Source organism: Mesocricetus auratus, unplaced genomic scaffold (assembly GCF_017639785.1).
Source record: "Mesocricetus auratus isolate SY011 unplaced genomic scaffold, BCM_Maur_2.0 Super-Scaffold_100007, whole genome shotgun sequence".
Classification (NCBI taxonomy): domain Eukaryota; kingdom Metazoa; phylum Chordata; class Mammalia; order Rodentia; family Cricetidae; genus Mesocricetus; species Mesocricetus auratus.
In genome coordinates this window covers 69,837,480-69,851,142 of record NW_024429191.1, presented here as the reverse complement: position 1 = coordinate 69,851,142, position 13,663 = coordinate 69,837,480, and positions in this window count along the sequence as shown.

The following is a 13,663-nucleotide window of genomic DNA, read 5'->3' as shown; positions in this document are numbered from 1 at the left end:
TATTATTACTATATAAAAAACTCATATATTCACATTAAGATATCATTGGGTTTATATGTTTATTCGTTATATATAAATATATTTGAATAAAAGGAAAAGAGAACATGAACTTGAGACTGGGTTGGTCAGTGGTATAAGTGGGTTGCAGTGTGAAAAGAGAGGGGCCAGAGTGTAATGTTTGAATTACAGTTTAAATTACAAAATGTAATCATTGCTTAACTAAGCAAAAGCAAACTGTATGAAGTGAGCCTACAAGTAAAAACTAGAGAGATGGAAAGTTGGTAAAAGAGCTTGCTGCCAAGTCTGAGTAGTCTCTGTGGGACCCACATGGTGGAAGGAGGAAGGACACCTAAAGGTTATCTTCTGGTCTGCATGTGCACGTTGTGCCCTGTGCCTACACACAGACATACACAGACCCCCCCCACACACACACATCTCATACACACAAATCAAAAAATATAGTAAGAAAGAATTTTATAAAAACGTCAGAAACCCATTGTTAGCCTAGTTTTTTCTAAGAAACACACTTATTTACTCATCCCCGAAATCCCTTGCCTGCCCATCCTCCCATTCTTCCCACTAACCCCCCCAATCCACCCCCACCCACTCCCCAGGGATATTGAGGCCCTCCACAGGGGATCATCAAAGTCCATCACATCATTTGGGGGAGAGCCTAGACCCTCCTTTCTATACCTGGTCTGCAATAGTATCCCTCCATAGGGAATTGGCCCCTAAAATCCATTTGCGACCTAGGAATAAACACTGGCTCCACTGTTAGAGGATCCATAGACTGCCTTGGCCTCCTAGCTGGCACCCACACTCAGAGGGTTTGGTTCGGTCCAATGCTGGTTCCCCGGATTTACGACTAGTGTCTGAGTGCTCTCATTAGGTCAGGTCAACTGTTTCTGTGGGTATCTCCAGTACAGTTTTGATTCGTTTGCTCATCTCTCCTTCAACTCCACAACTGAATTCTGGGAGAATGGCTCAGTGTTTAGCTGTGGGTGCCTGTTTCTGCTTTGATCAGCTACTGAGTCAAGGTTCTATTAGCCTAGTTTTAATAAGATATATGCACTTAAATAATAAATAATTAATTCTTATTAAATACATGAAATGCAATTCATAGTACTAGAGATAATGCATCAATGTGATGTTTTCATTTAGAATATGGAGAGCAGCTACAGAAATTCTTGTGATGTTCTTGGAGCCTAAATTCACTATGCATATCTAAAGTGATGAAAAGACATTTTTAACAACCTGTTAGGAATCATGCCAAGTAAGTGGCCAGAGAAATGCAAAAAAGAATATTGTGAAGTATGCTTATAAATGTTTCACAACAATGTAAAATGCTCATATGGCATAGCATTCACTCAGAAATTCCTTTATGTAATGGCATCAAAATGCTTGTTCATGTAGATAAGGTCTACAGAAGAATAGACTGAATATTGCAAGACATATTAGTGTTGTGGTGTCAGGATCCTTGGCTCCTATTTATCTATAACATTTTAAATTGTATTTATACGTGTATGGCGAGGGGAGAGAATTGAGAGTGTCTGCCACTGCCCACAGAGGTCAGTTGAAGGACATTCAATTTCCTGAATCTGGAGTTACAAGCAGAGTCATAAGTCACTCAACAGAGGTTTCAGGAACTGAAGTCAAGCCATTTGCAAAGAGAAGTGCCTTAGCCTCTGAGCCATCTTTTCAGTCCTTACATGTAATGGCTGACACAGAGACACAGAAAGTATGTGACAGCGGAGGTGATGCACTCACCCTGCTCACCAGGTGATGATAGAGGCTATAGTAAAGAGGTGTCAGTAGAAGAATATCCTGTTGTGTAGACCTTCATAAGCCTGTCCAGCTGGTCAGGAACCATATGCTGGAATGCACTGAGAATCGTCTTCTTGGGTTCTCTTTTATTGTTTCTATCACCTGCAGATTTGACATAACAAAATTATGATGATACACTGCCCTGGTGCACAATGGTTTATTATGCATATTGAAAAAAAACTTTAATAATGTTTGCAGCTTGTGGGTCTCTGAGAAACCATAGGAAATTGCTTCTGAGACCACACTGAAATGTGAACTTCTTTTATAGAGACCAAAGAAGATGGAGCACTCTGGATGAAAAATGACTGAAATGCAGTACTGAGAATGGCAGGTCATCCTGGAAGTTAAACATGTAATTAGCTTATCCAGGTGCACTGCATTTTCTGTTTCGAATGTCTATTAGCAGGCAAAGCACTTGATCTTTGTGTTTTCATTAATTTCTAGAGTATTAAGTAAAAATGTTTATTAAATACATTAAATACTTATAAAAATAGTACAGGTAGCTCAGTAGTTCACAGCCTATAGTGCTATTGCAAAAGACCCAAATTCAGTTTCTAGCATTCATGACATGAAACCCACAACGGCCTATAATTTCAGCTCCATGGGCCACCTTTGGTGTATCACACACACATGGATAATCCCAACATAAAATTAAATCAACAAGCAAATAAATAGACCAAATTTAATCTCGTTTCTGAAAGTGCATATAGTTATACATAATTAGGAGTAGATGCAGATTAGAAAGAGTTTTGTTTAGATATTTTCACCAGAATTGAGCTTCTCATAGGCGGGAGAATTTGTTCAGAGTTCTGCTCCCAATGACCCTTCTTTGGAGGGTATTTTCTGCTTGGATTCTACAGTCATTCTTTGCAATACAGAAAACCTGGTTTTCTGTTAGATACTAGTCAATCATATGTTGCAGGCATCTACTCTTTTCATCGTCCCAGAGTAAAAATTTATCATTTATAAAGTAGAATTGTGTAACTTGCAACCAAGTCTGGAAAGGGGCTTATAGTAGACAAATCTTAACCTTTTATTTGTTGAAATACAAAAAGGGAGACTTTCCGAGGCTAATTTTGCAAATATGTGAGAACCCAGAGGCTTTTTTTTTTTTGTTTTTTTTGGTTTTTCGAGACAGGGTCTCTGTGGCTTTGGAGGCTGTCCTGGAACTCACTTGGTAGTCCAGGCTGGTCTCGAACTCACAGAGATCCGCCTGCCTCTGCCTCCCGAGTGCTGGGATTAAAGGCGTGCGCCACCAACACCCGGCCAAATGGCTTTTAAACATATCTAAATACTGTAGGAGAATTGGACCTTTCTGCTATTTTTTTATTTTTCTTCTGTTAATTAAACAATAAACTGCTCACAAATTTTTATATTTAGACCTTCATATATTAATAAGAAACTTATATATCCACTGAAAGTGCCTACATTAATTTTGAGAGTTTAGAGGTGGCAACAAAGTGTTGCCATTTAGCAGTAACTGGATTTGTGATTAAAAAACCACAAGACAACCCCTTCAGTACTTAGCCCAACAAAACAAGGGACACTAAAACTAAAATCTGGTATACCCATCACATCAAAATTGGAGTGTACAAAGAGGGAAGCTCTGAGCATGAAGGATGTGTTGAGACATTACAGAGAATATTTGAGGTGTATTTCTTAGTCCACAAGAAAAGTTTTATATTAATACATGTATAATACATTCAAAGGAAAATGAGTCAAAAAGCATGATGATCTATTGGAGCCATCAGTTATAAAAATACAAGAAGAAAAATAAGTTATTACAAACACTTTAGTAATTACATTGTATTGTGAATCATTGTGAACTGATACAGGAAGTAAAATTCTAGAAATGATGCTGACAGAATTTAGAGGTTAAAGAGAAAACAGTTTCTTCCTGTAGGAGAATATAATTAAGCCCATCGTCTTGGGTACTTGGAGGAATAAGGGAGAAATGAACAGAACCTAAGTGAGAAGAACTGTGAAGTTAACTATGAAATGAAATAATAAGATAGTAAAAGCACGTGAACATCACCTTTCAATTAAAAACCCCAGAAACTATAACATGTTCACACAGAAACTTCACCACTCATTTGTGAAGGAGCAACCTCACAAAATTCCTCAATTAATTCAGACTCAAGTAATTGGCTTCAGTGACATCTGAGTCCAACACGGTGCCTTTGTTTGATGGTCAGTTCAATATAAGGTTATGAATAAAAGTGTGAGCTTATATAACCTCTCTATGATGCTGGAGTTGTATTGAACCAAGCAGGAGATAAAGAGTCTGCAGGAGATAAAACCAAACAACAACAATAACAAAAAATGGTATTGGGGGTAACATAACCATCCACAAAATATTCAAACAATGAAGACATAGACTATGAACTAGATGCGTGATGTGAAAAACAGAAATTAGAAGGAATACATATATGAGAGATCTTAAAAGCATGCAATCAAGCAGCAAAAATATATGACACATGCATGAAAAAGAGTCCACATAAGGAAGACAGAGTGAGGGGGGAGGAAGAGGTTGGTCTGAGGGACTGAGAGAAGAGGAGGGAGTGAGGGAAACTGTGATCTGGCTTGGAAAAGTTAATTAAACATTTTCTTCATTAAAAAAACAAATCTATACTGTATCAATTTTAAAAAGAACCCATTGATATAGTATTTATTCCCTGCAGTTTTTATTTTTCTCTTGTTCAAATTGTTATTAAAAAACACAAAATATTAAACTTGCCTACTTGAATTACTTTTCACTCTTCAGTCAACTAGTGTTAAGCACATTCTCAGTGTCATGTAACAGACTCTTCTAATATTTTCACCTTGCAAATCTAAAACTCTAAACAAGTTATATGCTAATGCCCCTTCTTTTCCCTGAAATCACTAACTGCCACTCTTTCTCTTTCTGAAACTTTTACTACGTTAGATATTTCATGACAAGGTAATCATACAGTGTATGTACACAAGGATGACTTGAATTTCTGATCCCATTGCCCTCACCTTCCAAGGGTTAAGATAACAGCCATGTATTACCAAAACCAATGTGTACTGAACACAGGACTCTACGACTAATAAGCAAGCACTCTACCAACTGAGTTGTATTCCTACGCTATAAAACAAGCAAGCAAACAACAACAGTAAAAAAAAACTGGCTTGTTATGCGTTTATAAAAGGAAGCATTACACAATGGTTCACACTGATTTAAAACTCACTGGCTCAGGGGAATATCCATTCTTCTGAAGGGCTGGTAACCAAGGACTTGGTACATGCCCTAACAAAGTCAAATTTGCTTTGTGGTGTGTGTGTGGTGTGTGTGTGTGTGTGAGTGTGCACAAAACACTGTGGGTTGAAAATTAAATCCATGACCTTGCATATGCTAACAGTATTTGACTAATGAGTCCTGTGGTTTCCCAGTATTAGATTCAATTTGAGTTCACATGGATCCTCACAATGGGTAAGATTAAAAAGTGACCACCCCTGAGAACTATATAAATAATACAATACATAACTAAACTAAAAAGTGACCACCATTGAGAACTATACAAATAATACAATATAAAACTAAACAGAAGCAGTAATACAGAGCAAGGAAATAATTGAAACATACATTTCCAATGTTGCTTTATTCAACAACAAAAAAGTATTTGGGGAGAGTATATAAGCCAAAATGATGGATTAGGCATGGGTGTTTAAGAGAATTAAAATAAATATATCCTCCATCTGCTTTGTGCCAGGAAGAAGCCTTTTAAAACACTTTATTGACTTTAAAGGAAGTTTAATGTATTTTAACTGAGCTAAGCGACTTGGAGGAGAATGTGACTAATGATGGATTTTTTAATAATGTTTTCATAAAACATTAAAATAGGTCTTAGTTCTCCTCATCTTTCACGATGACAATACTCCTTGCTGGAGTAATCTTAAAATAAAATAAGCTTGATGTATTTTAATCCTGTGTGAAGTTTTCAAATATGCATTGCAATGCATTTTAATACAACATATAAATGATGACATCTCTGTAAACATTCATATGCATTGAGATTCTGCTGAGCTCACTGGCCTTTACAAGCTGATGTTGGCAGCTATGTTATAAGTTAAGAAATAGTTCTCCTTTTTATCATTCTAAACTCCTCATTGGTAACACTAGACTAATTAAACATTGAATACAAAGGACTAAGCAATATTAAGCAATGATGATACATTGGTAATTACATGGATTGTCTTATATGAAGTAAATGTATTTCTTGCTATTTGATTTAACTTGTCGTTTAAAGTGTTTTCAGTGACATAGGTATACGATAGCCAAAAGCAAACTTTCAGTAGGTGACCTTTGGAAAAATAATGTGAATTGTAATAACAGGGACAAAGTTTTGAAATGCCAAGTGCTTTTTGGGGTTATGTGAAGGACTTTTCACAGTGTATCAACTGCAGAGTATTTAGCAGAAATAACTGTGATCCTTGCAGTTGTGTTGTAAGCCTTTTTAAGTGAGTTATGAATTTGGTACTCTTCAGTCAAGTGATAGGTAAGAGTGAAAGACCTACTTAAATTTGGTGAGTGCAGTGACTGTGCATGAAGATGTCATAGACAGTTAGGGTTTGAGTCAGAGGAGAGGACTGTTGTGTGAATAGAAATGATATAAGCTACATGTGGCAAATCATCTTTTGCTCCCAGAAGTAAAAGTAAAAATAGTAAGGTTCATTATAGGCAGAAGATTAATAGTGTACAGATCTGTGTGCTAAAACCTTCTAGCAAAGGTAACCTAAGAACTTCAATAATTGTCAAAATCTTGCATATAAACTACTTCTATGTTGTTGTGATTTGAAAACACCATGAACAAGCAACTTACAAAAGAAATCATTTAATTGGAATTAAAGTACCAGAGTGTTAATGCTCACAGTGGCTAAGTGAAGACACCACAGCAGAAACTGCTGAGAACTCACATCTCATACTGCAAGCAGAATGCAGGATGCAGGACGCAGGACACAGGAAGCACACTTGTAATGACACAGATATTTTGAAACTTCAAAGTCTGCTCTTAGTGACCCAATTCCTCCAACAAGACCACAGCTTTTAATCTCCTCCATACAACCACTAACTACTGACAGATATTCACATTTCTGAGACTTTGGGAGGAATGTCTCATACTACACACAACAAATTATACCTCTGAATGAGAAGTTTGAGCTCTGGACACTCATGAACCTCTGGAAATGTAAAGAAGTGATACTCAGTAATACTGGAATTAAGATCCAAGTAATAGCATAAAAGAAAGCCTGATTCAGATGGATGACACTAGAGGAAATCATCCTGAGTGAGGTAACCCAGTCACAAAAAGACAAACATGGTACGTACTCACTCATATATGGATTTTAGACATAGAGCAAATGATTACCAGCCTACAATCCACAACACCAGAGAATCTAAGAAACAAGGGGGACCCTAAGAGTGACACACATGGTCCCCTGGAGAAGGGGAAAGGGACAAGATCCCCTGAGCTAATTGGGAACAGATGGGAAGTGAGAGGGAGTGAGGGGAAAGAGAATGGGAGAAGAGGAGTGGAGGGGAGGACATGAGAGAGCAAGAAGATAGAGAGAGTCAGGGGAAGAATAGAGGAGATCAAGAGAAGAGATACCATAAGAGAAGGAGCCATTATAGGTTTAAAGAGAAATATGTCATTAGGGAAAGGCCCAGAGATCTACAAGGTTGACGTCCAACTAACAATCTAAGCAAGTGCTGAGAGGCTACCTTAAATGCCCTTGTGTGATAATGAAATTGATGACTTCCTCATATGCCATCCTAGAGCCTTTATGTAGTAGCATGGAAGCAGAAACAAATGCCCACAGCTAAACGCTGAGCTGAACTCTGGAATCCAGTTGCAGAGAGGGAGGAATGATGAGCAAAGTAGTTAAGACCAGACTGAAGAAATCCACAGAAACAGCTGACCTGAACAAGGGGAACTCATGGACTCCATACTGATAGCTTGGAAACCAGCACAGGACCCTCCCACTCCCCCCTTAATGAGGATATCAGTTTGGAGGGCTGGCTAATCCATGGGGCCTCTAGTAGTGGATCAGTATTGATCTCTAGCACATGAATGGACTTTGGGAGCCCATTCCACAAAAATGGATACTCTCTCAGCCTAGACACATAGGGGAGGATCTAGGCCCTACTCCAAATGATATGACAGTCTTTGAAGAGCCCCCATGGAAGGCAGCACCCTCCCTGGGAAGCAGGGTTGGGATGGGATAGGGGGTCATTGGGAGGGCACTAGAGGAGGAGAGGGAGAAGGAACTGGAAATGACACTTAAACAAGTGTGTTTCTAATATAAAAAATGCTCAGCATTGATATTATGTTTATTTTTCATTCCAAATTGTTTCATTATTTTAATAAAATAATTTTCTGGGAGTATTTTTAAAGCTTTCAACTCTTCTTTAATTGCTGGATATTTGAATCAATTGCATCAATCCCTCTTTTCTTTTCCTGATTTCTGGGTGTCATGGATGTGACATCCAGATATTCATGAATGCAACTTAGAAATAATTGCAACACTGTTTGTTTTCACAGTAAGAATCTATGCTATTCCTGAATGGTTGACACAGCCTTACCTGACAGATTCATAAAGGGAAATGCTAAAAAGGGGCAGCTCTACTTCAGCTCATGATTCAAAAAACTAAAATTAATGAAGTCTCCTACTGTGACCTTATTCGTGTTCAACGATGCAGGTAACAGTTAACAGTAGTCATTGAAACAGAGAAAACACTAATTTTGAGAGTATTATAGGTCTTATAGGTCACTGTTTTCAGAACAACTGGGTATTTTTATTTCATTCAAGTATTTTTAGTATGTTGTTGTTATTTGCAAGCCACAATTATACAGCCCATGGCCTTAGTCTGCATGACCCAGAATCTACAGAGCCTGAAGAACAAGCTTAGCCTTGATCAAATAATTCAAATCCCAAGATAATTTATTTTCCTCAGTGGGAAAATTAAGTAAAAGAGTGATAGAGCACCAACATACAAGGCTATTATCAGCGGCTATAATTTATATTGCCTACATTGATTTTGTTCTCTGTAGTGTGCTAACACACAGGCCTTCAAATTTAGCAAGAAGACTTTTAAAGGAAATATAAAATCTACAAAATATATATCTCCATGAAATTTTATATCTGCACATGCAAGAGCACTGAACCAAGGGAAAGGTATTCTATATTTAAGTCCTCCATCAGTTTTAACATATAATCCCAACCTTCAAATCTAATTTTCTCCCATTTCAATAATTTTGAAATGATGAACAAAAAGTTACAACTGTTTCTATTGCTTTAAGGATAAAAATCAATTTTCTCCAGTCAAATACAATGTAACACTAATTAATTGAAATACATTTTTTACTAAACCTAGAGTAGCAGCAAATGATTTCGCAAAAGAATAATTTCTTTGCTACTTGATAACAGAAAAATGAAATAAGTCACCTTAAAGATGGCTCTATGTATAAAATTTTTAGTAAAAGTAATGTGAATTACTTAAAGGTTTTAATGTAAGTAAATGATAATATTATAATAATACAATAAAATAAAATGTAACATAAGCCCTACATTTGACTATATGTATTAATAATATTTTACTCATTTAAATGTTTCATGTAGATTAATTACTCTTCAAGACTCTTTCACTTAAACTGTGCAGTTGGAATTTGATGAAATAGAGGTTTATTGTAAATGATAGGTAAATGGAAGGAAAAGAAATTACTGAATTACTTTGAATAATGTTGAGATGGTTGGTCCTAAGTGACCAAACATAGGCAACTAATCTAATTTCAGACTCAAATTTTGACACATGTCACTATTGATGTGTGTGATACGCATCTTCCTTCAACCATAGAATTGTATTAAAGTTCCTTAGCTGGTCTGTTTTCATTTTATGGCTCTAACATAAATTTTCCACTGACTGATCCAATCATTCTTTAAATTTAATGCTTGATTCCACAATTCTAACCATGTATAAGTATGTTCATTTCACTATACTTTTTCATTTTTTTCTCACAGAAATTGTATGTGGTTATGTTGGGGTGCTATGCCTCAAAAACTATCCAACTCTTTTTGTTTTGTTTTTATTTTGAACCAGGTATTTCACATAGTCTCAGCTTACCAATTATGCTATATTGGCTGGCCATTGAGCCCTGTGAATCTGTCATCTATCTCTACTTGCCCAGCACTGTAATTACAAGTGTGCACTTCCACTCCTGGTTGTTTATATGAGGGGTGGGGACCTGACTGAAGTAGTACATGTGAATGAACCTTTATTTTATAATCAGTGTTAACTAAATTATCTCTATCACAATTCAAAATTATAGAGGGCAACATATTGATTCAAATTGTTGAACTATAGCTGCTGTTGTGGCTTTCAGACTTATTATACCAAATCCTTGGCTATGTTGTTAGGAATTGTTAGCTAAGTCAGTGTTTTAGAACATGTTAGCCTCTGGTAGTTGGATGATAGGGAGATGCAAGCAAGGACCTTTGTTTCAGAGTACTTGGTACTAATGCTGGTGCTCTTGGCAGCAGTATGATTTGCATAAAAGTATTATGCAAATCAATCTCATGCAACTTTTAACATCATCTCTTTCTCTTGTTAACTAGACAGGCTTTATGTAGAAACAAAATAAATGAGTCACAAAAACACCAGAGTTTCATTAAAATTGTAGAAATTATCTGTAATAAAAAAAGCCTAACTCAGAATAACTCAGAATGACAAAAACTGTACACTCTCTCCCAGATATAGATATCAGTCTGCTGTGTGTGTGTGGGGGGGCGTCAAACAAACAGGGAAGCAGACTGATGAATTCAAAGACAGGACAATGACGAGAACAAAGAGACATGGGAAATGTCAAAAGAAGACTACCTATAGGGAGAGGTGACAATTTGGGTCAGCATATGAAACCAGTCAATATAGCAGGTACAAGTTGAATGAAGGAACGGACAAATCTAAAATACAGCATCAAGAATAGTTGTTGCTAAGGACAATTTCTGGGAATTTGACACAAATTGAGACGGATAAAGTGTAGTCATAACCTTTCGGTAGCATGCAGCCCAGTGATCTCATACAAAGAACTAAATCACAATGTAATTGCAAGGCTGACATTCAAGCACAGTAATATGGTCTCTGGAGTATTCAGAAGAGAAAACCAAGATTTCTCCATGATAATTCTATAAATTCATACGTTGAGCCAAATGGTGTGTTGTAAAAACACCCCTGTATAGGAAAATACAAACACAAAAAGAACGTATGAGTTCTGAACGAATGCTAAGATTCTGCATAGAGTAGGAAGAGGAAAGAGAATACAGCCAAGGCAGGCAGTGCCACCATCTGAAAGCAGAGGTTAAATGTTGGAAAGTTTGGCTTCTTTAGGAAACAAGAATAAAAATAGCTGTGTAAAAGGCCATTGAGCAAGCATTGAGCTCTGATGTTTCTACTCCTGGAAGGAGAACAAGGAAAACCTCCTCTTGCCTCAGACCAGGGCAGTAAGTACCTGAACTGGCAGTTATTTATTTCCTCATAGTGTGAAAAATGATTGGTGTGGAATAGCTGTCTGAGGTTCAAAAATACCACAAAAGAAATCTGAGGTGACTGGGATGGATTCGATTGAATGATGAAGATAAAAATCATCAAGAGATAAGTCAGCAATGAGAAAATTATAAGATCAAAACAATCAAATATAAAATTTTTTCAAATTAAAATTGAGACTAAAACCAGCATTCTGATATACATAAAATAACACTAAGAAAAATAGTTTAATCTATGTAAGTTAAGATGATGAAATGATGGGGATTGAAAAATGGTGTATGGTTAATAGTACTGGCAACTCATCTCAAGGACCTGCTTTTTTCATTACCCACATGGCAGCTCACAACTGTAACTCCAATTCCAGAGAATCCCATTCCCTCTTCTGGCATCCAGTGACACCAGGATCCAAGCATTGGTACACAGACACACATGCTGGGAAAACACACTTGGACATAAAAACACATTAAAAAATGAGTTAGCAAATCTGGTTAAAATGCTCTGAAAGTTAAATCAATATAACTATTCAGAAAGGAATAATAAATTAAAAATCAAAATATAAAATTAGGGCATATTGTCTCACAGCTAGGGTCTTTGCACTGGGGAGACTAAGGATGTTGAGCCCTAATAAATAGTAGGGTAGCTTTTTGTAGTGAATGCTATGCCAAGTTGAGCTACAGTCTGAGATTCATTCACTGTACCTCTGTGTACATATACATTTATCAAAAGATTTAACATATAGAATATTTCATAGAAAAGAAGATGATGGGTGAGAACAAATTATACCGTGTCTTGAAAATTAAAATGAACAGGCATTCAATCATAAGTCATTTGTTGGAACATCCCTTATAGGAATGAAGAAGTAGTGTTATTAGCCTACTCTTTCATATATTAAATACACAGAATATGATGCTAAATATGATGTAAATGACCATAAATTTTATTACTGAAATGAAACTTGAAACCCATTTTTCCCAGAATTTTGACCAAGAGTCAACTGCTGAATCTCTGTGAGAGTTTGGTTTCTACTGCTATAATAAAGACATGATGAAAAGTAACACGGAGGGCATAGAGTTTATTTCCTACATACAGATAAGCAAAATACAGGTGATTGAAAAGACTAGTGTTAGTTCACCAACCTTTAATTATTATGTATATATGTCTCCATATGTTACATTGTATAATTGCATGAGACCTTCAAAAAGACACATTTTTAAAAGTGTTTAATAATTAAGTTGATCACCAGGAAAGCAGCAAGCTCAGTTTGAAAACAAAAATCAGAGAGAAAATGAGAACAAAATTGTGTTACTTCCCAGGGTTACAATCTAGCCATGATGACATCCTCACATGTGCTCCACTTACCCTCTGGTACAGCACTAGTCTTTCACCAAGTGACAAATGTTAGAAATTAGATTAATAATATGCGGTGTATTTACCACACAGTTTGGACTACAAGTAAAACTCGTGGCTGCTGCTTAATATTGTCAGACTCTCACATTATATTTTGGGGTCCATGGGAAGTAGGTATCTCATATAAAAACTAAGGAGACCTTCACTCTGAAAACCTTTAAGGTCCTGCAACTATGTTAAACAGCAAAGCAATCACTCACTTCCTCTACCTTTGATGGATGCTTCTAAGTTTATCACATACACTTTTGACCTCTACAATGACTTATGTGATATGTTCACTAGTACCATGCATTTCACAGGATTTTAATCATCACTGCCTAGGAAATAGCATCCTCTTCTTGCTTCATCATGACTCAGTTATTATCTAATCAAGGAAAGACAGCAAGGTGCACGTGTTAAGTGGTTGAAATTTAGTCCCAGTGTCATGATGTCTTGAAAAGTGTCACTCACGTGACTCAGTGCAGGAAACAACTCCAGTTTGCTCTTTGTATTTATACCTCTGTCTAAAAATGTAATATTGATGCATGGCTGAATTTTTTAAATCATCAGGTACATAACCCAGATATCTGCTTATTGAAAATTGTTCTTCTTTGCAGATATTCTCTGTTTCTGTCTCTGTTTCTCTCTCTCTCTCTCTCTCTCTCTCTCTCTCTCTCTCTGTGTGTGTGTGTGTGTTTAATGATAATAACATTCCATATTTCTTACTTTTCCCTCATATTTTTCATTGTGAAGTCAGACATAAGATAAATAAATATCATTGTGACCCATTTTCTTTTCGTTTTTAACCTCATTTAATATGGTCAAATTTTTCTATGACCTAGCTTACAAACTTTTTCTATTCTCATATCAATTATTTAATTCTTTCAAATAGAA